A 24,159-nucleotide genomic window follows, 5' to 3' on the forward strand; every position below is an offset into this window, starting at 1 on the left:
TGGTTTTAAAAAAAAAAAATGGTGGTTAGGGCCTACTAACGGCTTCTGCCCCTCCCTGGTGTTGCCCTCAACTAAATAAAGCTGAGCTTCAACCTTCTGCTCCAAATTACCATTTTAAAAAATGCAATAGGCTTTTCCGGCCTACTAAAGGTGTCTGTCTGTGTGCCCCTGCCTGGTGTTGTCCTCAACTAAATAAAGCTGAGCTTCAACCTTCTGCTCCAAATTACCATTTTAAAAAATGCAATAGGCTTTTCCGGCCTACTAAAGGTGTCTGTCTGTGTGCCCCTGCCTGGTGTTGTCCTCAACTAAATAAAGCTGAGCTTCAACCTTCTGCTCCAAATTACCATTTTAAAAAATGCAATAGGCTTTTCCGGCCTACTAAAGGTGTCTGTCTGTGTGCCCCTGCCTGGTGTTGTCCTCAACTAAATAAAGCTGAGCTTCAACCTTCTGCTCCAAATTACCATTTTAAAAAATGCAATAGGCTTTTCCGGCCTACTAAAGGTGTCTGTCTGTGTGCCCCTGCCTGGTGTTGTCCTCAACTAAATAAAGCTGAGCTTCAACCTTCTGCTCCAAATTACCATTTTAAAAAATGCAATAGGCTTTTCCGGCCTACTAAAGGTGTCTGTCTGTGTGCCCCTGCCTGGTGTTGTCCTCAACTAAATAAAGCTGAGCTTCAACCTTCCGGCTCTCATTAAGTGGTTTTAAAAAAAAAAAATGGTGGTTAGGGCCTACTAACGGCTTCTGCCCCTCCCTGGTGTTGCCCTCAACTAAATAAAGCTGAGCTTCAACCTTCTGCTCCAAATTACCATTTTAAAAAATGCAATAGGCTTTTCCGGCCTACTAAAGGTGTCTGTCTGTGTGCCCCTGCCTGGTGTTGTCCTCAACTAAATAAAGCTGAGCTTCAACCTTCCGGCTCTCATTAAGTGGTTTTTAAAAAAAAAAATGGTGGTTAGGGCCTACTAACGGCTTCTGCCCCTCCCTGGTGTTGCCCTCAACTAAATAAAGCTGAGCTTCAACCTTCTGCTCCAAATTACCATTTTAAAAAATGCAATAGGCTTTTCCGGCCTACTAAAGGTGTCTGTCTGTGTGCCCCTGCCTGGTGTTGTCCTCAACTAAATAAAGCTGAGCTTCAACCTTCTGCTCCAAATTACCATTTTAAAAAATGCAATAGGCTTTTCCGGCCTACTAAAGGTGTCTGTCTGTGTGCCCCTGCCTGGTGTTGTCCTCAACTAAATAAAGCTGAGCTTCAACCTTCTGCTCCAAATTACCATTTTAAAAAATGCAATAGGCTTTTCCGGCCTACTAAAGGTGTCTGTCTGTGTGCCCCTGCCTGGTGTTGTCCTCAACTAAATAAAGCTGAGCTTCAACCTTCCGGCTCTCATTAAGTGGTTTTAAAAAAAAAAAATGGTGGTTAGGGCCTACTAACGGCTTCTGCCCCTCCCTGGTGTTGCCCTCAACTAAATAAAGCTGAGCTTCAACCTTCTGCTCCAAATTACCATTTTAAAAAATGCAATAGGCTTTTCCGGCCTACTAAAGGTGTCTGTCTGTGTGCCCCTGCCTGGTGTTGTCCTCAACTAAATAAAGCTGAGCTTCAACCTTCCGGCTCTCATTAAGTGGTTTTTAAAAAAAAAAATGGTGGTTAGGGCCTACTAACGGCTTCTGCCCCTCCCTGGTGTTGCCCTCAACTAAATAAAGCTGAGCTTCAACCTTCTGCTCCAAATTACCATTTTAAAAAATGCAATAGGCTTTTCCGGCCTACTAAAGGTGTCTGCCCCTCCCTGGTGTTGTCCTCAACTGAACAAAGCTGAGCTTCCACATTCTGGCTTTCGCCCTATACTATCAGATATTAAACTGCATTTGGCCTACTAGTGTGGTTAGGCCCTTGAAACAGTGTCTGCTGCTCTTGGGTTTGCTACTCCACTGAACAAAGCAATGCCGCCTGTTTAGTCCTGTTACCAATTTTGAACTGCATGTAGCCTACTTTATTCTTTGGCCCTATATCTGTTTCCTCCTCATCCTGCCCATTGCCCAGCCACTGCTAAATGAGTCTGCTGGTACATTGACCTAGACCACTACATTCCCCTTGTACTCTACACAGCCAGAATCTGACCCTGCTGAAAGTAAGGTTCCCCTTCCCGCATGTTATACCACCTTACACAGGGACAAAGAGGAAGGTGCAGATGAAAGTGCAGGTTCCTTCATCAGGTGGGGGGGCATACTCGTTGGCGACGTCACTGGCACAGGGCCCCTCAGAGTACGCAAAAGTGTCGCTGCTGGTGGGAGGCGCCCCCGCCATGCAAACACACCGCCGTACTTTGAGGGGCCCTGTGCCAGTGGCAATGCGAACGAGTGGGCCCCCCCCTGCTTGCTCAGGATCACAGCACTTGCAACTTTTAAATACTTACCTTTCCCTGCAACACCGCCGTGACGTAGTCCGCATTTCCTGGGCCCACGAAAAACTTGAGCCAGCCCTACTCCCCCCACAACTTTCCCCCAATTCCCTATGCCCAACTATTATTATACAGTTAATTAAGATTGGCAAGCTTCAGAAACAAGAATGGATGTTTTTGGCATTAAAATGGGCACTGTAGGTGTTTTCCTGGCCTCCACTCACTGCCGACTATGCTTCCCCATTGACTTGCATTGGGTTTCGTGTTTCGGTCGATCCCCGACTTTTAGCGATAATCGGCCGACTGCACTCGACTCGACTCTGGACAAAATCGGGTTTCCCAAAACCCTACTCGATCTTAAAAAAATGAAAGTCGCTCAACCCTAGTGGTAATAACTGCAGAATTTGTGACACATTGTACTTTTTATGTTAATGGTGAATTTTTGTCAAAATAATTTACATTTTCTAGGAAAATATATGAAACTTGATGAAAATGTAGAAAAATTCAGTTTTAGAACTTTTTATGCACTTAAAACAGTCATGCTAAACAAAATTGTTAATAAATAACGTTTACCATATATATATATACTTTACACCATCATAATTTTTTAAATGTCCTCTTTTTGTTAGGGTATTAGCAGGGTTAAAATTTTAGCTTTTTCTCAGCAAAATTTACAAAACCTATTTTTTTAAGGGATCTTTCACATTTAAACTTTTAAAATTTTAACTTTGAAGTGACTGTCAAAATTCCCTGAAACAACACCGATTTGTAAAACTACATCCCTCGAGGCATTCAAAACCATATTCATAAAAATTTGTAACCCTTCAGATGCTTCACAGAAATTAGTGCAAAATGGAATGAAAATGACAATTTTTCCAATAGAATATGTCTTTATCCCCAAATGTTTTAATTTCACAATTGTAAACAAAAAGGCCGGTCAAAATTTGTGGTGCAATTTCACCTGAGTACATGAGCATATAATATGCGTTCGGAAACTCCTGTTTGAGCACATAGCAAGGCTTGGCACTATTTGACTTTTGGAGTTCAGTTTTATCAGGAATAGATTGCTGAAGCTATTTCACATTTGCAAAGCCCCAAGCTGCCAAGACACCAGAAATATTCTACAAGTTACCACATTTTGGAAACTCCATTACTAATTATAAAACTAAAAGTGCCATGTGCAGCGTATAATAATATATACCATTTCTAAAAAACATTATACTATCCCACTACAGTATTATAATTAGCTTCACTAATATTAACCCTAGAATGCATACTTGGGGCCTCGCAGGCCTGCCAGGTTACTTGTTTTCTATTTTCTGTAAAAGTACTTTAGTTAGAATTTTGAAAATTTCCAGTTATTCATATATTTTTATGTTACAGACATTTCGGTATAACAACTTTTTTTGGGACTACCCCATATTCACGCACCAGGGGCCTTTTAGGCCTGTACTAGGTTTACATTTGATACTCAGTCTTTTTGTCTGTATTGTTGCTGGGGAAGAACTTTTATGACTCTACTATTGCTGCTACTGCTGGGAAGAGTGTGGATTCTGCATTCCCTTTTTTCCAATATCCTTGATGTGTCAGCCCTCAATAGCTACATTGTTTATTGTCAAACTAATCCAGAATTCCATGCCAACAGGAAAGACAAGAGACGTCTATTTTTGACAGAACTTTGTTATGAACTTTTGATGCCTACTATGATGGAGAGAAGCAGCATGATATGCTTATCAAGGCAAATTACGGAGGCAATGACCCGATGTGGAATACGCTTTCTGGAACATCCAGAGCAAAGAGAAAAAAAAAGAAAGCGCTGCTATATTTGTCCAGCAAAGAAGGAAAGAAAATCGGAGCGTTTCTGTTCTACTTGCGGACAAAATGTATGCAAGGAACATTCAGCCGAAAAAATATGCGAGAATTGTCGGGGGAATATGTAAAGTTACAAATAAATATTCCTGCACCAAGTTTGCTACAACCAAAAAATGTTTTCATAAAAAAATTGCATATAAAATGCCTATATTTGGCGTGCCCGTTTACTTACTCTTTTGTTGTTTTATGCACATAATTATGTTTTGAAATATACACATCTTAGGCAGTGTTCCCAGTAGCGCTGGGGTTCGACAGAAGGGGATCCATAATGGATCTGACCTCCTGGTAACTCCAGCTAAGGCTGCCAGAATGGTGGGATTCTGCCAGCCTTAGCTGGGGTCACCAGGAGGTCAGATCCATTACGGATCCCCTCCTGGTGGACCCCAGCGCTAGTTGGAATGCATCCTTACCTTGCAATTGTAAAATAAATTTTGAAAAGTATTTTTATTTCAGTTATTCCGTGTTACTTGCACACAGGCCTAAAAGGCCCCAGGTGCGTGAATATGGGGTAGTCCCAAAAAAAGGTTGTTGTACCGAAATGCCTATAACATAAAAATATATGAACAACTGGAAATTACTAACAAATATATACCTGATGAATACCTAGAGTTTCAAAATTCTAACTAAAGTAATTTTACAGAAAATAGAAAACAAGTAACCTGGCAGGCCTGCGAGGCCCCAGGTATGCGTCCGCCAGCCTTAGCTGGGGTCACCAGGAGGTCAGATCCATTACGGAATCCCGTCCTGGCGGACCCCTGCGCTAGTGGGAATGCATCCTTACTTTGCAATAAACTTTGAAAAGTATTTTTATTTTAGTTATTCCATGATAATTGTAAACAGGCCTAAAAGGCCCCAGGTGTGTGAATGTGTAGATTTCTATAGGTATGCGTTCTAGGGTTAACATAGGCACCTTAGCGGGTTCATTATTCATTATGAATAACAATTAAGTCCGTATATTAATCATGTACATTTGGCACTTGGCACTTTCAGCACTTCTATCACTTTTAATAAAGGATCAATGGACATCACTAATATCTATTGGCATTATTGAGTGATATATGTCAGTTAATTGGCACTCTATTTTCACTTTAAATTTTTCGGTATACTTATTATTTTTATTCTCTTTTATTTTTCGTGATAAAGATTTATACGTCATCACATCCATATAGTATATTTGTATATACTTCTTCACATCTATATGATTGACAATGATTTTACGTTTAACCCCTTCCCGACCTTTGACGCCACGTAGGCGTCATGAAAGTCGGTGCCAATCCTACCTATGAAGCCTATGTGGCGTCATGGAGGGATCGCGTCCCTGCAGAGCGGGTGAAAGGGTTAACTCCAATTTCACCCGTCCTGCAGGGACAGGGGGAGTGGTACTACAGCCCAGGGGGGTGGCTTCGATCGCTCTGATTGGCTGTTGAAAGTGCAACAGCCAATCAGAGCAATCTGTAATATTTCACCTATGAAAATTGGTGAAATATTACAATCCAGACATGGCCGATGCTGCAATAGCATCTGCCATGGCTGGAGACCCCGATCTGCCCCCCCCACTGCCACCGATCTCCCCCTCCAAGTCCTGTCATGTCCTCTGCTCCCCTCCACGCTTCTGTCCGCTCCCCCGGTCCTCCTGTCCGCTCCCCCATGCTCCGATCACCCCCCGTGTTCCGATCCCACCCCCCCATACTTACCGAGCTCCGATGTCCCTCCCGGTGTCCATCCGTCTCTACCATGGGCGCCGCCATCTTGGAAAATGGCAGGCGCATGCGCAGTGCGCCCGCCGAATCTGCCGGACGGCAGATTCGTTCCCTGTTCATTTTGGTTGCTGGGATAGGTTCTATCACAGCGATCAAAATAAAAAAAATAGTAAATAAACCCCCCCTTTATCACCCCCATAGGTAGGGACAATAATAAAATACAGAAAATATAATTATTTTTGTTTTTCCATTAGGGGTAGGGTTAGGGTTAGGGGTAGGGTTAGGGTTAGGGGTAGGGTTAGGGGTAGGGTAAGGGTTGCACTTAGGGTCAGGGTTGCACTTAAGGTTAGGGTTGCACTTAGGGTTGCACTTAGGGTTAGGGTTGCACTTAGGGATAGGGTTGCACTTAGGGTTGCACTTAGGGTTGCAGCTAGGGTTGCACTTAGGGCTAGGGTTGCACTTAGGGTTGCACTTAGGGTTAGGGTTGCACCTAGGGTTGCACTTAGGGTTAGGGTTGCACTTAGGGATGCACTTAGGGTTAGGGTTGCACTTAGGGTTAGGGTTCCACTTAGGGCTAGGGTTGCACTTAGGGCTAGGGTTAGAATTAGGGTTAGGGTTAGAATTAGGGTTAGGGTTAGAATTAGGGTTAGAATTAGGGTTAGGGTTGCAATTAGGGTTAGGGTTACAATTAGGGTTAGAATTAGGGCTAGGGTTGCAATTAGGGTTAGGGTTACAATTAGGGTTAGAATTAGGGCTAGGGTTGGAATTAGGGTTAGAATTAGGGTATGTGCACATAGTGCGGATTTGGCTGCGGATCTGCAGTGGATTGGTCGTTGCGGATTTGTAGCAGTTTTCCATTACGTTTACAGTACCACGTAAACCTATGGAAAACCAAATCCACTGTGCCCATGGTGCGGAAAATGCAGCACGGAAACGCTGAGTTGTATTTTCTGCAGCATGTCAATTCTTTGTGCGGATTCCGCAGCATTTTACACCTGCTCCATAATAGGAATCCGCAGGTGAAATCCACACAAAAAACACTGGAAATCCGTGGTAAATCCGCAGGTAAAGCGCAGTGCGTTTTACCTGAAGATTTTTCAAAAACGGTGCGGAAAAATCCACACACAAATCCGCAACGTGAGCACATAGCCTTAGGGTTAGGGTTGGAATTAGAGTTAGGGTTGGAATTAGGGTTAAGACTAGGGTTAGGGGTGTGTTGGGGTTAGGATTGTGGTTAGGGTTGGGATTAGGGTTTGGGGTGTGTTGGGGTTAGTGTTGGAGATATAATTGAGGGGTTTCCACTGTTTAGGCACATCAGGGGGTCTCCAAACGCGACATGGCGCCACCATTGATTCCAGCCAATCTTGCGTTGAAAAAGTCAAATGGTGCTCTCTCCCTTCCGAGCCCTGACGTGTGCCCAAACAGTGGTTTACCCCCACATATGGGGTACCAGTGTACTCAGGAGAAACTGTACAACAACTTTTGGGGTCCTATATCTCCTGTAACCCTTGGGAAAATAAAAAATTGCGGGCTAAAAAGTTATTTTTGAGGAAAGAAAACTTATTTATTATTCTCACGTCTCTGCGTTATAAACTTCTGTAAAGCACTTAGGGGTTCAAAGTGCTCACCACACATCTAGATAAGTTCCTTTGGGGGTCTAGTTTCCAAAATGGGGTTACTTGTGGGGAGTTTCTACTGTTTAGGAACATCAGGGGCTCTGCAAACGCAACGTGACGCCCGCAGAGTATTCCATCAAAGTCTGCATTTCAAAACATCACTACTTCCCTTCTGAACCCCAATGTGTGCCCAAACAGTGGTTTACCCCCACATATGGGGTATCAGCGTACTCAGGAGAAAATGGGCAACAACGTTTGGGGTCAAATTTCTCCTGTTACCCTTGGGAAAATAAAAAATTGCGGGCTAAAAAATCATTTCTGAGAAAAGAAAAATTATTTTTTATTTTCATGGCTCTGCATTATAAACTTCTGTGAAGCACTTGGGGGTTCAAAGTGCTCACCACACATCTAGATTAGTTCCTTGGGAGGTCTAGTTTCCAAAATGGGGTCACTTATGGGGGAGCTCCAATGTTTGGGCACACATGGGCTTTCCAAACGCGACATGGTGTCCGCTAATGATTGGAGCTAATTTTCCATTCAAAAAGCCAAATGGCGTGCCTTCCCTTCCGAGCCCTGCCGTGCGCACAAACAGTGGTTTACCCCCACATATAGGTTATCAGCGTACTCAGGACAAACTGGACAACAACATTTGGGGTCCAATTTCTCCTGTTACCCTTGGGAAAAAAAAATTCTGGGCTAAAAATCATTTTTGAGGAAAGAAAAATTATTTTTTATTTTCACGGCTCTGCGTTATAAACTTCTGTGAAGCACTTGATGGTTTAAAGTGCTCACTATGCATCTAGATTAGTTCCTTGGGAGGTCTAGTTTCCAAAATGGGGTCATTAGTGGGGGAGCTCCAATGTTTAGGCACACAGGGGCTCTTCAAACGCGACATGGTGTCCGCTAACGATTGGAGCTAATTTTCCATTCAAAAAGTCAAATGGCGCGCCATCCCTTCTGAGCCTTGCCGTGCGCCCAAACAGTGGTTTACCCCCACATATGAGGTATCGGCGTACTCAGGAGAAATTGCCCAACAAATTTTAGGATCCATTTTATCCTGTTGCCCATGTGAAAATTAAAAAATTGAGGCTAAAATAATTTTTTTGTGAAAAAAAAGTACTTTTTCATTTTTACGGATCAATTTGTGAAGCACCTGAGGGTTTAAAGAGCTCACTATGCATCTAGATAAGTTCCTTGGGGCATCTCGTTTCCAAAATGGGGTCACTTGTTGGGGAGCTCGAATGTTTAGGCACACAGGGGCTCTCCAAACGCGACATGGTGTCCGCTAACGATGGAGATAATTTTTCATTCAAAAAGTCAAATGGCGCGCCTTCCCTTCCGAGCCTTGCCGTGCTCCCAAACAGTGGTTTACCCCCACATATGAGGTATCAGTGTACTCAGGAGAAATTGCCCAACAAGTTTTAGGATCCATTTTATCCTGTTGCCCATGTGAAAATTAAAAAATTGAGGCTAAATTAATTTTTTGTGAAAAAAAAGTACTTTTTCATTTTTACGGATCAATTTGTGAAGCACCTGGGGGATTAAAGTGCTCACTATGCATCTAGATATGTTCCTTGTGGCATCTAGTTTCCAAAATGGGGTCACTTGTGGGGGAGCTCCAATGTTTAGGCACACGGGGGCTCTCCAAACGCGACATGGTGTCCGCTAAATATTGGAGCCAATTTTTCATTCAAAAAGTCAAATGGCTCTCCTTCCCTTCCGAGTTCTGCCGTGCACCCAAACAGTGGTTTACCCCCACATATGAAGTATCAGCGTACTCAGAACAAATTGGAAAACAACTTTCGTGGTCTAGTTTCTCATTTTACCCTTGGGAAAATAAAAAAATTGTTGCTAAAAAATCATTTTTGTGACTAAAAAGTTAAATGTTCATTTTTTCCTTCCATGTTGCTTCTGCTGCTGTGAAGCACCTGAAGGGTTAAAAAACTTCTTGAATGTGGTTTTGAGCACCTTGAGGGGTGCAGATTTTAGAATGGTGTCACTTTTGGGTATTTTCAGCCATATAGAACCCTCAAACTGACTTCAAATGTGAGGTGGTCCCTAAAAAAAATGGTTTTGTAAATTTTGTTGTAAAAATGAGAAATCGCTGGTCAAATTTTAACCCTTATATCTTCCTAGCAAAATAAAATTTTGTTTCCAAAATTGTGCTGATGTAAAGTAGACATGTGGGAAATGTTATTTATTAACTATTTTATGTCACATAACTCTCTGGTTTAACAGAATAAAAATTCAAAATGTGAAAATTGCAAAATTTACAAAATTTTCGCCAAATTTCCATTTTTTTCACAAATAAACGCGAGAAATTATCGACCTAAATTTACCACTAACATGAATCCCAATATGTCTCAAAAAAACAATCTCAGAATCGCTAGGATCCGTTGAAGCGTTCCTGAGTTATTACCTCATAAAGGGACACTGGTCAGAATTGCAAAAAATGGCCAGGTCATTAAGGTCAAAATAGGCTGGGTCATGAAGGGGTTAATATCGATCGTATACTTAAGAACAATAAGCATAATACACTGCACCTATGTTTCCGGGTAGTGCACATGCGCAGTAAGTCTTAGCTCTATGTTCTTCTGAGCGCGCTCCTATGTGGTGACGCATGTATTCCACTTGCGTTCCAGCAAGCACCTGCTCAGAAGTAAACTTTGTCATAAGGGCAGGACGGAGGCTGCATGCGCCGCTGAGCTCGGTAAACATAGCGAAACCCACCACCTCACCGATGTGTCACATCCCCATTGGCTGCACACCATTGAGCCAGGTATACACTGTAAGACCTACCCCTCACTGATGTATCGCACTCCCATTAGATATCGCTGTATAAGAAGCCATCCCCTCCTCAATAGAACACGCCCCAGAAGAAGCTTTGGGCGAAACGCGCGTCAGGGCGCACGAGGGTGGACATCTGGGCACGCACTCTGCACCACTTGCTCTGTTGGGAGACGCATCTCTAGAGGTATATATTATGTCCTATACTCAATGATTATGCATTGGTTATTAATGATCTACCCGTGAATGTGATTGCAGTTTAATAGGGGTAACTTTATAGGGATTGTCAGTACCCTGGATATATATGTTGGTGACACATGCAAGCCTGTTTAGGGCTGCATAACTTTATAGGTGATACCACTTTCTGATATATTATCATGGAGGATGATAACAAAGATAACCAACGACTTAATATTTATGCTGAATTATACTGTCTAACCAGGCCATAAACTTATTGTGGAATTTTTGTGGAACTGCTGCCCTAGTGTTCCCTGTGGAACACTCTGTTCTTTTGATATAGCTGTTTATAGTGATTTTAAAATTAAATAAAAATTCATATAATAAGAATTTGAGTAAATGGTTCTCTTCTTGGGGCTAAGTTAATTTAAGTCCGCTTTTTGGTATCTAAATAAATCATGTGCATTTTGTGGTTGTTCACGTGTAATTGGTTCTCACTGAGGTTGAGCGATACCATCCGATACTTGAAAGTATCGGTATCGGAAAGTATCGGCCGATACCGGCAAAGTATCGGATCTAATCCGATACCGATACCCGATACCAATACAAGTCAATGGGACACCAAGTATCGGACGGTATCCTGTATGGTTCTCAGGGTCTGAAGGAGAGGAAACTCTCCTTCAGGCCCTGGGATCCATATCAATGTGTAAAAGAAAGAATTAAAATAAAAAATAGGGATATACTCACCCTCTGACGCGCCCTGGACTTTACCGCCGTAACCGGGAGCCGTTGTACCTAAGAATGCGCGCTTGAAGGGCCTTAGATGATGTCACGGCACTCTGATTGGTCCGTAGCGATCGCGTGACCGCTACGCGACCAATCACAAAGCCGTGACGTCACCTAAGGTCTTTCAAGCGCTTGAAAGACCTTAGGTGACGTCACGGCTTTGTGATTGGTCGCGTAGCGGTCACGCGACCGCTACGCGACCAATCAGAGCGCCGTGACGTCATCTAAGGCCCTTCAAGCGCGCATTCTTAGGTACAACGGCTCCCGGTTACGGCGGTAAAGTCCAGGGGCCGCCGGAGAGGTGAGTATATCCCTATTTTTTATTTTAATTCTTTCTTTTACACATTGATATTAATCCCGATACCGATTCCCGATACCACAAAAGTATCAGATCTCGGTATCGGAATTCCGATACCGCAAGTATCGGCCGATACCCGATATTTGCGGTATCGGAATGCTCAACACTAGTTCTCACTGGTTTTAAATATAGTCACAGTCTAAGGCCGGGGTCACACTTGGGAGTGCAAGGTGAGAAACTCGCACGAGTCTCTCACATTAATACCCGGCAATCGGGACCAGAGCGTTCAACTGCATAGAAATAAATGCAGCCGCACACTCTCCGTTCCTGAGTGTCGGCGGCAGTGCTGGATTTTGATGCGAAAGACTCGTGCAAGTTTCTCGCATTGTACTGGCAAGTGTGACCCAAGCCTAAGGTGGATTATCTCTATGACTAAAGGTACCTTCACACTGAACGATATCGCTAGCGATCCGTGACGTTGCAGCGTCCTGGCTAGCGATATTGTTGAGTTTGACAGGCAGCAGCGATCAGGATCCTGCTGTGCCATCGTTGGTCGGAGCAGAAAGGCCAGAACTTTATTTCGTCACTGGATCTCCTGTAGACATCGCTGAATCGGCGTGTGTGACGCCGATTCAGCGATGTCTTCACTGGTAACCAGGGTAAACATCGGGTTACTAAGCGCAGGGCCGCGCTTAGTAACCCGATGTTTACCCTGGTTACCAGCGTAAACGTAAAAAAAAAAAAACACTACATACTTACATTCCGGTGTCTGTCCCACGGCGCTGTGCTTCTCTGCACTGTGTAAGCGCCGGCCGGCCGGAAAGCAGAGCATAGCGGTGACGTCACCGCTGTACTTTCCGGCTGGCACTTACACAGTGCAGAGAAGCACAGCGCCGGGAGACAGACACCGGAATGTAAGTATGTAGTGTTTTTTTTTTTTTACGTTTACGCTGGTAACCAGGGTAAACATCGGGTTACTAAGCGCGGCCCTGCGCTTAGTAACCCTATGTTTACCCTGGTTACCAGGGGACTTCGCATAGTTGGTCGCTGGAGAGCTGTCTGTGTGACAGCTCTCCAGCGACCACACAGCGACGCTGCAGCGATCGGGATCGTTTTCTAGATCGCTGCAGCGTCGCTAAATGTGACGGTACCTTTAGGTAGAGTTATTCACCAGAAACTTATCAGAAGGTTAACACAGAATTGCACGTGTGATTTTTTTAAAAAGATATCAGGAAAGAAAATTTGTTTTTTATGTACCTCCTAGGAATCCCAGTTCCTTTCCCTTGAATTCTCCTGTCTATTCTGCAGGCCAACAGTGAAGTGGCACCCAGATAATGAATGAGTGGAGAACTTGTTAAACACATGTGGTGAGTCAAGCAAACGTTCTTTTTCTCGTTGCAATTGTGGGCACCATGTCGCATTTGCAAATCCCCTGAGATGACAGAACTGGAGATATCCCCACTCAACTGACCCCATTTTAACCCCTTGACCCCCAGAGCTATTTTTGTTTTTGTGTTTTCGTTTTTTGCTCCCCTTCTTCCCAGAGCCATAACTTTTCTATTTTTCCATCAATATGGCCATATGAGGACTTGTTTTTTGTGGGACGACTTTTACTTTTGAACGACACCATTGGTTTTAACATTTTCTGTGCTAGAAAATGGGAAATTAAATTCCAAGTGTGGTGAAATTGCAAAAAAATGTGCAAACCCATACTTGTTTTTTGTTTTGCGTTTTTACTATGTTCACTAAATGCTAAAACTGACCTGCCATTTTGATTCCTCAGGTCATTATGAGTTCATAGACACCAAACATGTATAGGTTATTTTTTATCTAAGTAGTGAAAAAAAATTACAAACTTTGTTAAAAAAAATTGTGACATTTTCCGATACCGGTAGCATCTCCATTTTTCATGATCTCGGGTTGGGTGAGGACTTATTTTTTGCACGCCGAGCTGACGTTTTTAATTATACCATTTTGGTGCAGATATGATCTTTTGATTACCCGTTATTGCATTTTAATGCAATGCCGCAGTGACCAAAAGAAAAGTAAGCTGCCATAAATCGATCGGCCCTTCTACATACAGGCGATGATGAGATAACCTGTATGTAGCAGAATTGCTGGTCGGTGCTCATAGCAATACAGCAGTGACAACCATAGAGGTCTGCAGGAGCCCACTGGCTTTCATGCCAACCCATCGGTGACCCATGATCACGTGTCGGGTGTCACCAATGGGCAGATTTCCAGCGCGATTGCAGGAAGTGCATGTTAAATGCCGATGTCAGCAGCATTTAATGGGTAAATAGCCATGGGTGGATTGGAAATCCACTCACAGCTGTACCAGGCACAAGTCACTGCAAGAGCTCACATCAAGGGGATGGTGTCCGACATCGGTGTACTATTACTCTCCGTGGGTGGCACCATAATAACACCCCGGCAGCAGGCATGCTGTCTGGGTGTTTTGTTTGACTCTGATCTCTCCTTCACATCCCATATACAATCTCTTGCCCGCTCTTGCTGCTTACACCTAAAGAACATCTCTAGAATCCGCCCTTTTCTTACCATGGAGACAACAAAAACCCCCACTGTCGCCCTGATCCACTCCCGCCTGGAGTACTGCAATGCTCTATTAATTGGCCTCCCCCTTACTCGACTTTCCCCTCTCCAGTCCATCCTTAATGTAGCAGCCAGGGTTGTCCATCTGGCTAATTGTTACTCAGATGCATTCGCTCTTCGCCAGTCATTACACTGGCTGCCCATTCATTACAGGATACAATTCAAAGTACTTGTTCTCACCCACAAAGCTCTCCATAGTGTGGCACCCCCATACATCTCCTCCCTCATTTCGGTCTATCGGCCTAACCGACCTCTGCGCTCTGCAAATGACTTTCGACTAACCTCGGCATTAATCCGTACCTCCCACTCCCGACTCCAAGACTTCTCCCGTGCTGCGCCAATCCTCTGGAATGCTCTACCCCAAGATATTAGGACCATCCACAACTTGCATAGTTTTAGGCGCTCCCTCAAAGCACATTTGTTCAGAGCTGCCTATCACATTAACTAATCAAGGTCATTTTATGTTTGTGTGTGTGTGTAGCCCTGTCACTATCTCCATCTATCCCCCACCCCCTGAAGATGGCTGGACCATCATTGTAAATACATCATTGTAAATACATACCTGTACTTTGTATCTCACCCACCTCATTGTAGATTGTAAGCTCTCACGAGCAGGGTCGTCTTATTTTGCTTTATTATTGTATTGCTAACATTGTTAACTATGATTGTTGTTTGAAACTGTTAAACTGTAAAGCGCTGCGGAATATGTTGGCGCTATATAAATAAAGAATATTATTATTATTATTATTACGCCCGATGTCGGAAAGTGGTTAAATACTTCAGTAAGAGTGTAATGAGCATTTTTAATACACAGATGCTTTTTAAAATCCATTTTTTTACAATAAAATGTTGCTTTAGGCCCACATTTTTCATTTGTGCAGAGGGTAACAACAGAAAAAGAGAGGTATAATTTGTATGCAATTTCACCTGATTACACCAATACCCCTGTAAGAAACAGGCTGCACTCAGATGTCATCCGAGTGCAGTCCCATAAACACTACTGCTGTGACTAGTGTGACAATGACGGAGACGTAATAAGGAACAAAGGGGTGTGTAAGAATCAGGCTGCACTCAGATGTCATCCGATTGCAGTCCTGTAACTACTACCGCTGTGACTAGTGTGACAATGATGGAGACGTAGAAAGGAACGAAGGGGCCGACCCACTGGACCGTGACAACAATCCTCCCACGGGCGAGCTGACCAGATGGAACTGCCCCCTATACAGGGAGCGTTAGGGGCAGATTCGTAAGAGACTATTGCCACGGCAGCTGGAAGACAGGGTGAGAGGGCAAGAAATAGGAACCAGGAGGATATACCAGACTAAAAGAGATAAGACAGGATGGTGAAGTTGTACAAAAGAGAAGCATGAAACTGGAAGATAACTGAGGACTGGCTGGAGAGTGAAGCAGGGACAGTGCAGTGGAAGCGGACAAGCAAGTAGGACTACGTGGAGGTAGACTGGATGAGGAACTAGGACAGGACCTAGGGAAATAGAGAAAGAAGCACAAGGTCAGGCAAATGAGAAGCAGGACAATAGAGCGGCCAAGGTCAGTTGCAAGTACAAATGATCACAAGGTGAGGTTGGAAGGAAGAGGCGGACTAATAAGGCCAGCGCTGTGAGCACTTCCTGGTTGAGGTCCTCCAAGGAAAAGAGAGAAGATAGAGCAGCTGGGACACTCTCAGAGACGTACGCGCACAGCGCTGAACCGAGCGTGTGCATGCAGCCAGGGAGGAGCAGAGTCCGGGCGCACACGCAGATGAGAAGACACCGGACGGGAACCCGCGGCAAAGAAGGTGCGCCGAGGCGCTGAAGACAGGTGAGGGCAAGAGGGAGCAGGGAGCCACGGTGGAAGCGAAGATGTAACAGTACCCCCTTCTATGTCCCCCTTGTTTTAAGCTAGAAAGAAACCTAGCCAAAATTCGAGGAGCCTGGATGTTCTCCTGAGGCTCCCAGGACCTCTCCTCTGGACCGAAACCCTTCCAATCCACCAAAAACATAGTTCTACCTCAAAGTTTTTTCATAGCGAGAATATCTTTTACCTCAAAGACATCATCAGCAGAGGCAGGCGAAGGAGAATAAAGAGTTGAAGCATGGTACCGATTAAACACCACTGGTTTTAGAAGAGACACATGAAATGAATTGGGAATTCAAAGAGAGGAGGGTAACCTAAGCTTGTAAGAGACTTCATTAATGCGAGTCAAAACCTCAAAAGGGCCAATATAACGGGGACCCAGCTTACGAGAAGGAACTTTAAGACGGATAAATTTAGAAGATAACCAGACCTTATCACCCGGTTGATATAGAGGAGGATCCAGATGCCTCTTATCTGCATGTGTTTTCATTCTGTCCTGTGCTAATTCAAGAGCGGACTTGGTCTCCTGCCAGACCCTGGAGAACTCTCTAGACAGAAGATCAGCCGCCGGTACAGTAGAGACAGGAGGAACCGGTAGAGGAAGACCTGGATGCTGACCATTGACGATAAAAAATGGTGACTTGGAAGAAGCTTCGCTGGTATGATTGTTATAAGCAAATTCTGCCCACGGTAGTAGATCTGACCAGTTGCTTTGATGAGCATTGGAGAAATGACAAAGATAAGTCACCAAAATCTGATTCGTGAGCTCCACTTGACCATTAGTCTGCGGATGGTATGCCGAAGAAAAATCAAGTGAGATGTTCATAGACTTACAGAGAGCTCTCCAGAAGCGAGCGGTGAATTGGACTCCTCTGTCAGAAACAATATGTTGTGGTAATCCATGAATATGAAAAATATGGTGAACAAAAATCTTTGCCAACTCAGGAGCCGAAGGTAGGCCAGGAAGAGCGATGAAGTGAGCCATCTTAGAGAAACGATCCACAACCACAAGGATAACGGTGCAAGCAGAAGAACTGGGTAGGTCAGTAACAAAATCCATTGCGATGTGTTGCCATGGATTGGAAGGAATCGGAAGAGGACGAAGACGACCAGTAGGTAATTGCCTAGGAACTTTATTCTTGGCACAAGAGGGACACGAGGCTACGAAGTCTTGGACATCCTGAGGAAGAGACGGCCACCAGTAATAGCGAGACAGCAGGATGAGAGTCTTTTTGAGACCGGCGTGACCTGCCAACTTGGAGGGATGGCCCCATAGTAAGATTCGTCGCCTGTTCTTCAAAGACACAAAAGTCTTACCTGGAGGCAGCGAGGTAAGACCAACTAGAGCGACAGTGATGACCTTAGAGGGATTGATGATATGTGTGGCCTCCTCCTCGATATCTTCCGACAAGAAGGACCTAGACAATGCGTCAGCCTTGAAATTTTTATTACCGGGCTAAAAACGAAGCTCAAAGTCAAAATGGGCAAAGAACAGGGCCCACCTGGCCTGTCTAGGATTTAGTCTGTGTGCAGAACGAATGTACGCCAAGTTCTTATGATCCGTATAGATCACAAAGGGATGCACGGCTCCTTCCAAAAGATACCTCCACTCCTCCAGTGTCAATTTGATGGCCAAAAGTTCTCTGTCTCCAATGGAGTAGTTCCTCTCGGCTGAGGAGAAGGTCTTGGAAAAAAAACCACAAGGAGCAAGGCGACTGGTAGAAGACTTCTGAGAAAGAACTGCTCCGGCCCCTGTGGCGGAGGCATCGACTTCGAGAATAAAAGGTTTATTAGCTTCTGGACGTTGAAGAATAGGAGCTGAGGCAAAAGCTTGCTTGAGAGATAGGAAAGCCTTCTCAGCGTCAGTTGACCAGTGGTGTGGATTAGCCCCTTTTCTTATTAGAGCAGAGATGGAAGTGGACAAAGTGGAAAAGTGAGGAATAAACTGCCGGTAATAATTTGCGAATCCCAGAAATCGCTGAATTGCCTTGACTCCAAGTGGATGCGGCCAGTTGAGCACGGCAGAAACTTTTCCCGGATCCATGCGCAAACCGGAATCGGAGAAGATGAAACCCAAGAACGGAAGAGACGACTGCTCAAAAGCGCACTTCTCAAGTTTGGCGTACAGACGATTCTCCCTAAGACACTGAAGTACAAGAAGAACATGGTTTCTATGTGAAGACAGATCGGGAGAGTACACAAGAATATCGTCAAGGTAAACCACAACGCAGGTATACAGTAGATCCCGAAAAATGTAATTCACAAACTCCTGGAAGACAGCGGGAGCATTGGACAGGCCAAATGGCATAACCAAGTACTTGTAGTGACCGTCTCTGGTGTTGAAGGCAGTTTTCCATTAGTCTACTGAGCGGATACGGATTAAATTGTATGCACCTCGGAGATCCAGTTTAGGGAATATTCGAGCACCACGCAGATGATCAAAGAGTTCAGGAATGAGGGGAAGTGGGTACTTGTTCTTGATTGTGATGTTATTGAGACCTCGGTAATCAATGCAGGGACGAAGGGAACCATCCTTCTTTTTGACAAAGAAAAAACCTGCTCCTGCTGGTGAAGAGGATTTCCGAATAAAGCCCCTGGCCAGGTTCTCATGTACGTACTCAGACATGGCTTGAGTCTCGGACAGAGATAGAGAATAGATGCGACCTCTGGGAGGAGAAGAACCTGGAATGAGATCAATTGAACAATCATATGGTCGATGAGGTGGTAAAGTCTCTGCCTCTTTCTTGTTGAAGACATCCGAAAAAGAACAATAAGCCGAAGGCAGATTTGCAGATTCAGGAGCAGACCGCAAGGATCTAGCGGGCAGAATGGGAAGCAGACACTTATTCTGACAAGAATGTCCCCAACGTAGAACGTCACCGGTGTGCCAATCCAACGCCTCACCTTCCAAATGGGAGACCACAAAGGCCACCTTAGCATGGTCAGTAGGGTATAGTAGTGGTGACAGCTCAAAATGTAGTTGACACTGGTTGAGAAACCCACGGCACAACTTAGGATCCCCATTATACCGAGGAGGTCTAGCCAAACGGGGCGAGGAATGTGAAGGAGGGGCTTGGACGGGAGCGGAGGCAGAGGTCTGGAGAGAGAGAAGCCGGTTATCCACCGAGGCCATGAAATTCAAAATATGAGATTGAGTGTCTCGTTGCTGGGCAAGCTCCTGCTGGAGAGCAGCAAACTGGGAAGCGTTACCAGGATCAGTGGTCTGTAAGGACGTGAGACGGGTCTCCATATTCTTAAGAAAGGACATAATCCTGGTCTGATTTTCTCATAAGAAAAGTAGCTCCTTTTGGGTAGCAGAAACTCCAGCAGGGTCCATGGCCTTGTGATACTGTAAGAAACAGGCTGCACTCAGATGCCATCCGATTGCAGTCCTGTAACTACTGCCGCTGTGACTAGTGTGACAATGACGGAGACGTAGAAAGGAACGAACGGGTGGACCCACTGGACCGTGACAACGATCCTCCCACGGGCGAGCTGACCAGATGGTACCGCCCCCTATACAGGGAGCGTTAGGGGCAGACCTGTAAGAGACTATTGCCATGGCAGCTGGAAGACAGGGTGAGAGGGCAAGAAATAGGAACCAGGAGGATATACCAGACTAAAAGAGATAAGACAGGATGGTGAAGTGGTACAAAAGAGAAGCACAAAACCGGAAGATAACTGAGGACTGGCTGGAGAGTGAAGCAGGGACGGTGCAGTGGAAGCGGACAAGCAAGCAGGACTACGTGGAGGTAGACTGGATGAGGAACTAGGACAGGACCTAGGGAAATAGAGAAAGAAGCACAAGGTCAGGCAAATGAGAAGCAGGACAATAGAGCGGCCAAGGTCAGTTGCAAGTACAAATGATCACAAGGTGAGGTTGGAAGGAAGAGGCGGACTAATAAGGCCAGCGCTGTGAGCACTTCCGGGTTGAGGTCCTCCAGGGAAAAGAGAGGAGAAGATAGAGCGGCAGGGACACTCTCAGAGACGTACGCGCACAGTGCTGAACCGAGCGTGTGCGCGCAGCCGGGGAGGAGCAGAGTCCGGGCATGCACGCAGATGAGAAGACGCCGGACAGGAACCCACGGCAAAGAAGGCGCGCCGAGGTGCCGAAGACAGGTGAGAGCAAGAGGGAGCAGGGAGCCGTGGTGGAAGCGAAGATGTAACAACCCCAAATGCAGCCAAAAACTACCATCAAGTACAGATTTTGCTGAAATCACTTGAGGGTGCAATCTCACATTAGCAAAACTCCTTAGATGCTATAACCGCAAAACCCACCTAAAAATTACCCTATTTTACAAATCATATTCTTCCATGAATTTATCTATGTGTACAGTGAGCATGTTGACGCCACAGATGTTTCACAGAATTTTATAAGAATTTTATGAGGATATAAAAATACCACTAGAATATTGCTTTAGTCTACATATATGCATTTTAACAAGGTGGAATAGGTGAAAATGGACCCCATAATTTGATACTCAATTTCTCTTAAACATGGCAATACTCCATATGTGGTCAGAAATTAAAATTGAAAGGCTGGGAAGGAGGGAGTGCTTTTTAACTATTGGAATGCAGATTTGACTGGAAGAGTCTGTGTGCACCATTTACAGAGTGCCTAAAGAGTCAGATCAGCAGAAACCCTGTCAGGTTTTTGAGGGGTATCATTATGAAAGTTACACCCCTCTAAGAATTTATCTACCGGTGTAGTGACTATTTTGACTACACAGGTATTTTCCAGATGTAAGTACACAATTGGTGTTGCAGAGTAAAAACTGGAAATATGTCTGCTTGGTGCTTAATGCATTGTGCCAGCTTGTTCTTCTGAAGACACTCGCACCCAAAATGATAAAGTGGGCCCTTCCTGCTACAATAATGCCATACATGTGGATGCTAAATTGAGTTTAGGCACACTATGGGGCTCAGTAGTGAAAGATGTATTTAGATTTGAGAGTTCAGACTTCATAGGATTTTTGTTTTTTGGGAAGTAAGAAGTCATATCGCTTTTACACAGCCTTTAGACTACCAGCACTATGGAAACTCCATATTTTTTATTATCAGATGAGGGACTTGCTTGGGGTCTTATTTTTTGTGGGATGAGTTGAAGCTATTATTGGTACCAGGTTAAATAACAATTTTTATTGCTTTTAGGCACGGTTCACATTTTTCCTGGGCTTTTAGTTAAATATGTGAAAACAGGATTTAGACAGGATATTTTAACTTGCCTTGGCTGTTACTGCTCCTCTAAAACTTAATCCAAGTGCCCTGCAGTACAGGCACAGCTCTTATACTTGCATGATCACCATGATGCACATGTACATCACCTTTCCATTATGATGTTCAGGTATGTCATATCACGGGCTGAGATTGATGAAATAAGTTTTCCTCCATACAATGTATTAAGTGAGGAATATGAGTTTGCCCCTCCTTTTCCCCCTCCCCTTATCTTGCACTTCTGTCTCCAACAGCTCACACCACTAGTGCACTTGGCATACAACAAATATTTTAAATTTTCAAGAATGAGTTTGAGCCTTTCTTTTTACACATGACACCATTTATTTCTGAAAAATGCTACATATACATTTAATTTTTTATCCTTATACATTTGTCACAAATGCATACTGTGACGGATCTCACAGGGGAAGGGGGCGTTGACTTCGCTCACCTCGGGCAAGGGGAGAGAAGGACCCAGCAGGGATCATGTCTCTGGCACCACCACTTACTCCAGGTAAGTCAGGAAACTGCACCGAGGGCAAATAATCATTGGAAAGGCATCCCTTATAGGTACGAGTTAGTGAGGCGCTCACAGTGAGAGGGGATATATATCACCAGTCCAGGCTGGGGATATACTGTATATATGAACTTCCCAGCCGTCATTGCCAGAGTTCCTCACTAAAACAGTATGGTATACTGCCACCAGTCCCTTGTTTGAAATAAGCCCCCTCTGACAGCAGGCTTATATCGGGTCACAAACCAATCCTGTGGTAGCATATAATATAACCAACCGAGCGTGTGGGCGTGGGGATTCGTGGATTGAGATAAAAGATCAGCCTAAGAATAATTTTATATTTAATTGCCGAAAAGGCGCACTAGAAATATACAGGTATATATTTACAAGAACAATATACAGGTATACAGTCAGGAGTGTGGTACAAAGATAGGGTATAAATAGGTTGCAATTACCGTGTTATGTAGCATGTGACCACAGGGAGGCGCTGATGGATCACAGGTCCAAATCTTAGTTACAGGCTTTCGGGGCTGCATCAGCTAACGTATCCTCCTGCCTGTAGAAAAAACTCACTTCAAAATGAGGGGCTGCCTTATATCTCCTAGGCTGTTCGCTCACACATCTGCTTCCACCCCTGGGTGGTGCAGCCTCTCTCCTCCCATCTCTGAGAATATGATTTTCTGTCCACAACCGTGGATGGACCATAACTTTCTGCCTTACACTCTGAATGGGTCGGAGGCGCTCTCATGGTGTTCTGCTGGATTTTGACTGCACATAGAGGCTAAATATGACTATCGTATGTAATTCCTGGTCGCTATGCTTCATAAGTCTAGGGATATTGCATTCTGTTATTATAGGCCATTTTCCAGATTCAATACCACAGAGCCTGCTGTGACTTGTTGTGCCATGGTATCTTCATGTGCTTGGTCAGACAAAAGGAGCCAGCTGGCTACAGCTGCAGAAGATTTCACACCATTGTGTTGAGAGCTTCAAAGGGTTGGTTCCTGGTTTTTAATTAAAGGCAAACACTGCATGGTTTTTTATGGCCTTGGGGGACCCAAGGGTGGGGGCACTTTCCAGGAGTGGATGGAGATGTCCTATAATCCAAAATGGATTCTCCCTCGTCCCTGACACATACATACATTTTATTTTTACAGTTATATATTATGTTTTATTCTGCTTGCAGTTTTTGTATCTTCTAGAATGGCGTAATATTATGTGACTACAAAGCTATTTTACTGCTCAGCCATTTTTTAAAACATTGTCATAAATTCTGGCACTTTTTGAGTTGTATCTTTTCATTGTGGTTTGGTCCTGATGAAGAGGTTTGTAAATCTTGAAACACGTTGACAATCGTATAATTTTATCTTAGAACCTTGGGCAGCGCAGACTCTGAACCACCATATTCCTCATTTATTGCAACATATCTCCTTGGTGTTCATACTGCAGCCTTTACATTCTTCTATAGGAGTTGTGAATGTCACAACCCTATCAGGTGAGCTTACCTATAATATCTTATACCACTTGGTTATCAGATAGGACCCTATTTTACCATTTTCTCTCGAGTTTTACCATTTGATTTCCTCCCTACAATGAAATTTGAATTGTGCATTATACATTTCTATTAAAATGTGTTACAAACATTGAAGTGTCCACTCATCTCTTCATTTCAGCCTCCTTTGCCATGTTGCTCTGCACAATTATACATTTTGTGTATAATTATACAAATTGTGTAAGGTCAATGGAATACCTGTAGTTGCACGTCTGGATCATATCCCAATATTGTGCAAGCCCCTTGTGGTTTGTGCACACATTGTTTGATACTTTTGGTTTGGTATTTGATGTCTCTGTAACTGGCAGATCCATAGCTCACTTGCAGTACAGAATGGATCAATTGTAAAAAGAATTTGTAAGGTAACTTTACCAAAGTATCCCATGAGCTCTTTGTCAACACAAAACTGCTAAGCTCCATGTTGCTCATGTTACTGTAAACAGTCTATGTGGCCTAAATGTGCTACGATGACTTGAATCTCCGAAAATGTCTTCCACCGAGCACACCTGAGAAATGAGTTGCAAGCAGATGACCTTGATGTGTGCCCAAGTGCATTTAGCATGGCAGAACATTCCTAAAACAACAATTAATAACCTAATTGATAGGACATTGAGCTGTGTAAATGTGTGTATTTCTGTGCATGGTGCTTTAGCTTGATATTGATTTAATCAAGATATTTTGAAAATTTTGTTTCAATTCATGTGTATAGATCCTGTGGTTTTCATAGTTCCACAACTTTTCCTTCATGTTGTTGCAATTTCAATGTAGAAAGATAATGACACAACT

This window comes from Ranitomeya variabilis, chromosome 2 (genome assembly GCF_051348905.1).
Source record: "Ranitomeya variabilis isolate aRanVar5 chromosome 2, aRanVar5.hap1, whole genome shotgun sequence".
Classification (NCBI taxonomy): Eukaryota; Metazoa; Chordata; class Amphibia; order Anura; family Dendrobatidae; genus Ranitomeya; species Ranitomeya variabilis.